Raw genomic sequence first — 5510 nt, 5'->3', positions numbered from 1 at the left:
CCTTAATCACTTGGAAGGTTCGGCCGGTTCTGCCTTCACTATATGCTTGTAGATTTTAAGTGCACAATTTATATTCTTGTACCAGAAGTGCAACAGAACACTTTATTTTTGTTGATCAGAAGTAGAATAGCAATCGAGGATTGATTTATTTGCATAATTTTGTGGTTAGTTGGTTTGTTTGTTTCTGAGGGTCTCCTCAGTTCATTGAGGATATGGGTCTAAAGCTGGAAACATTACTAGGAAATAAATTCAAATATTCAAAATGGTATTTTTCTCTTTTTTAACTGAGTATTATGTTTTTCAGGTTTTAGAGATGGAAAGGGCTCAGTTTTTATCGATGTGATGAATGGAAATTATCAGTGATTGGTTCTAATTTTGAATCCCATCAGATCGGTTCATTTAGGTCAATTACGGTGTTGGGTTACTTGCTTGTATTTCCTGTTTTATTTTGTTCCATTGATCTCGGTGTTTTGGATTGATATGCAGCAAGACCCTGTTGAAGATGACCATCTCTCGGACCAAAATACTGAAGAATAAGAAGGAACTGCAGTGTAGGAAATTCAGAAAAGATGTTTCTCAGCTCCTTCAAAATGACTAGGAAGAGAGTGCTCGATAAAGGGTGTGTTTTTGTTTTTAACTATGGATTTTTTCTCTCATAATTACAAAGAAAATGTGCAATTTACTGGCAGACTGCCATACCGCAATGTTTACCATTTTTAATTACGTCGTAAGGCGTTTCCCTTTGAAATCAACTTTCCTCTGGCCTTACCTGTCTTGCTATGATCCGTCTGATTTCATGTTAGACGATTAAAATATTTACAACCATTAGATTAAGTTCTTGTTATAACTGAAACTATCCCTATCTTACCTTCCTTGAAACCATATAAATAACGACTTCCGTAGGTTTTATGAAACATTGTTCTACGAATCCATGTCCGCTTTCTTGAATCTTTGAATCTCCTGGCCATTGTGCAGTTCAATCGTCCAATTGTCCACGATCTTGCTTGAATCTCCTGGCCATTGTGCAGGTAAATTTCAAATAGCAAGGGCATAAATTTCAAAATGGACTGTGTAGTCTTGATTGTTTTTAGTTTTCAATGATTTGTTTTTAATGATTTTGGGTTTTAACTGCGAGGACTTCTGTGACGGAAAACTGGAAATTGCCAGGATTTCTATGACAAAAAACTAGAAATTGCAGAGGTTTCTCAGTTTATGCACGATCTTGGATGAAGTCTGTTGGACACTGTGCAGGTAAATTTCAAAATGGAGTGGGTAATCTCGAAACGACTGTTTTTTAGTTCCCGCCTTCCATATACCACAATGCTTCTTTTTAAGAAACCCTAATGTCTAAAGTTGATCTTGCTTCCACCATTTGAAGGGGACTGTACTGCTAGTATGGCATGAATGCCCATGTGACCGTGTTGAGTAATTATTTCAAGGTACGAGACCTTGCATCAAGTTTATGGCCCCCATAAGCAAGATTCCTCTCTTCTCCTTCAATGAGCCTACCTGTGGCGACCAGATCTTGTGCCTCCGGCTGTGGCTATAGCTTAAACTCTCATGTTTGTTCAACCCTCTGGTTTGGCTTTTGCCCAGATCTGGCTTGGTTTTGGATTCAAATTCCTCCAGCCAGTGTTGCATGCATTGACCACAACATTTTTTTCCATTGTTGGTCTTCTTCTTGCAGCAGGTGCTGCATCCTCCCAATGACAGTGCCCCATTTACCTTCGTGCATATGGTAAAAATATCACAGGAGTGGCATTAATGTCCATATTTAATAATTAGTTACAGGTATGATTACAGATCAGACCTTCCTTGTTTAGTTGATGGCCCCATCAACTGGATCTTTATCTTTACTTTCCACATGCTTAATCTGGGTCCTGTGGGTTTCAGATCTTGTCGCTTGGCTTTGGCTCTTGCTCAAACTTCTGCTCTAGCTATATTCAGACTCTCAGGCTTTAACTCTGACTTGGTTTTGGCTCTAGCTTCACGGGCTGAATCTGAGAAAGAGCCTCCTACATAGTTCTCTACATTTCTTTTAACAAACCCTTCCAGACATATATGACTCTTATTCACAGCTGATTATTTTGTCTTTTGGATATTTATATGACTTCTTCTTAGATAAAGTGCAAATCAAGCTAAACAAATGTTTAGATAGAGTGCAAATCAAACTAAACAAATGTTCAAATAATGTTGTTCTAAATTGTCCTTTTCAGCATTCAACTGAGATGCTTCTGGTGCCTCTACCTCATAATTTACAGACAGTCATACAAACACACATTTGGAGTGATTCCGAAGACCCCGCACCAGCAGCAATGTATCTCATGTTTTATATCAATGAAAATGGAGAGAAAGTCTACACCTTAAAGATAAGTCTCATTCTTTAAGCCCTCTGGCTTATGCTTTGAGAGAAAGTCTACACGTTAAAGTAGAATCCTTCGCTTCCATTCACAATAGTTATATGGCGTGAAAGGTGCATGAGGTGGAAACTCCATTTTTTTTGGTATCACCAGTATTTAGTACCTTAATCAAGACCTATAATGTTGAATATAGGTCTAGGATTTTCAATTTTTGTACCAAGTTGTCCTTTTGATTACTATCTATCTTGTTGCTTTAATACTAAATCAGTCATTTTTCTGTTAGGCCATAATGTTAGCACTCTTGTTATAAATGATTCTTCCAAATACCCTTCTTGTTTCAACAAAACTAGCAGTAGCAGGCTTTAGTAAAAAAGCTTCTTGGATAGATCAATACACATCGCAGTATAAAACCTCTTCCTAGTCATCATGGCAACAATTGTCATCTTAGCTCAGGCAGCCTTTCACTCAGCATACTTAAGTACATTAATCATGACACAGCCAACAATTTTACTATAGTCAATGGCATCATTATGAGCTCAACATAGCCATGGCAAGTTAAACATTAGTTTATTAATGAACCCTTGAACAACAACAAGCACAAACTCGCTACAACAAAAGTCTAAAGATCAATTTAGAATGGGGCTTGGGTTTTGTTTCAAAATATTTGATTTTATGCCACGGCTTCAATAATGCCACAGAATTTAGAAATAACTCAAGATTTGCTTCAGGTATTCTAGGGCTTACAAACCCGAAGCCCAAAATTTCATCAAACTTGACATGCACAAATTTATCTTGCTGTAGTCAATATTGGATGCCATCATATCATTTCAAACCTCTTATTGATCACCTGGAATTTGTTGCATAGATAGTGAACAAGAGTTTGACTTTGTGTTAATTGTAGGTCTTTTCTCCAAATATCATAAGAGATCCTCAGACTTCCCTCAGAGGCAGGCCTAAACAAGCCCTCTGTAATCTACACATTTAGATCCTCAGATGAACCATTAGCTTATGAAAAATTCCTTTAGTACATAGATTACAACATGCAGCAAGTAGAAGATATAATCCACAAATGTTATCTGCGTGTCCTCTGATATAATCCTTGAAGCTAAAGGCAATCAATGGTGAAACAATTTTCATCAACAGGGATGCAAAAGATTTCAAATCCTCTTAGACAATTTAACTTGTATCACCACTCTCCTAGTTTGGTACAGGCTCTGACCTGCTCATGGCCAAGATTTTGCACAACAGCTTATGTCATTATCATTCGTAAGCAGCTAGAGATTTATGGAATCCAAATTAAGAATTCAATGTCAACATCCTCCTCCCAAAGGATCCCTATTGGAAAAACAATTTAGAAGTTCATCAGTAACAAAAGGATTTTAAGAATGCTTATAAGTATGTTGATGATATCCTTGGTCCAATTATTAAGAACTTCACTAGCTATTTCACAGGCCTTCGCACCTCTTGGCCACTTCTGAGGCTGCTCGGCCTCTGTTCAATCAGTCCTGAGGCCTTCCTGAGGTCAATCCTGAGACCTATCGGCCCTTTGTCACAGTCTTCTAAGGCCTTAGACAGAATTTTGGTCTCTCTTTGTCCTGGTCAAAAGCATTGTTGACAGAACTTGGACTAGAACTTTATTAAGGTTGCTTTTTTACCATCCCTCTGATACCATGTTGATGTTTCCATCTTCTAATCTGATAATTACTTCCAATGATCTCTTAAACAAGTTCTTAATCATAATGCAATAATGACAGTAGGATCATAAAGAGACAGCCAAGCACTTAGCGTACAAAAAGACACAAAATTTTCACCTGGGAAGCCCAAACTTGAGAGAAAACCCAACAATCTTTTCTAGGAGAAATTCTTTAGTTCAACAAAGGTACATTTTAATATTCACAAGTCAACCTAGGTCAACTTAGACAATAATTATGGATCTGAACAAAACAAACCTCAGAACTCAATCTAGGCAGTAGATCTCGTTTCGATCCCTTCTGTTTATAGACTAAGGTTCTTGGCCTCCTCTATGGCTTCGACCCTCCATAGAAAAAAAAGGTCTCGGATCTTCTAGGGATTCTGCCCTTCAACAAAGATAAAATATCTTTACAGAGATAAGATCCTTCTTGAACTTCGCTCCATCCACAGAAAAAAGATTTCGGTCTTTCTTCCACAGAAACAAGGTCTCCATATCTGAGTCCATTCAGCCTCTTACAAGCAGAAACCCGTCGCTCTTAAACTCTGCTACCCAGATTGCCTGTTTTAATGCTTTTCTGATCAAGCTTGAACCCTAGATACTAGATAGTCATGTATGTTGCTTGGCATAATTACGCAGAGATTGATATGTAAATGACCTTTGGTTGAAGGCAAGCTATCTTATGTGTGGAGTTTGCTTCCACACTGTTGCTAGGAAGTAGATATGAAGGGATATGAATGAGTCCTTTTATATTCTATATTCAATGCAATGTAGCGTAAACTAACTTACATGTTGAGTCACACATTAATTTAATGTGTTTTTTTCTTGCAGAAGGATTCCCCCATAGGGTCTCCAACACAGTCAGCCCACCCTGGTATGTCTCCTTTATTTTTATGATAATACTACTTTATTTGATGTCATGTCATTAATATGTGAGGATAGCATTGCTACATTGATGTTTTTAAAATCTTTTATCTCATGAGGTTTCTTGTGTTACAACACAGTTTTCTCCAGATGATAAATACTCAAAGCATCGCACTTTGCTGAAGAAGCGCTTTGGCTTACTGCCAACGCAGCAACCCCCACCCACCTATTGACAATTGAATATTCAGAGTTTTTATGTCTCTGCTAGACAAAGGAAGGGTGGTTAGAGGTTACAGGGTTAACATTAATTATTCATTTTGTTTACTCTGTAGTCTTTGCCTTGCCTTTTTGGATGCAACTTCATGCTAGTTTGTGTTTAAGATGTATTTTGATGCTTTTTTACTTTGCACAAGTTGTAGATGTTGAATTGGGGTTTAAATTTAAATATATTGTTTAAGAGGTTATGATTAGATAGAGAATTAATTATTATTATTGGCTTATATACGATACTTTTGCACATTTATTTGTAGGCTAAACATTTGTGATTTTTCAGAGAAAAAAAACCTCCTAACTTCCATTAATCAAAATAAAAGTAA

At 37.2% G+C, this 5510-nt stretch overlaps 1 long non-coding RNA gene across 1 annotated transcript; it reads left to right on the top strand.

Annotated features, from left to right (window-relative positions):
- The first annotated feature begins 301 nt into the window (after positions 1-301).
- LOC149228339 (uncharacterized) lies at positions 302-2344 on the top strand. The gene is made up of 2 exons (XR_016247199.1): positions 302-619; positions 2217-2344. It is a non-coding gene; the product is annotated as an uncharacterized LOC149228339 (long non-coding RNA).
- Positions 2345-5510: the final 3166 nt, after the last annotated feature.

Source organism: Pinus tabuliformis, chromosome J (genome assembly GCF_031772625.1).
Source record: "Pinus tabuliformis cultivar Carrire ecotype Pingquan chromosome J, CPIR1, whole genome shotgun sequence".
Taxonomy (NCBI): Eukaryota; Viridiplantae; Streptophyta; class Pinopsida; order Pinales; family Pinaceae; genus Pinus; species Pinus tabuliformis.
The sequence above is the reverse complement of the archived record's forward strand: the minus strand, read 5'-3'. Positions and strand labels throughout refer to the sequence as shown.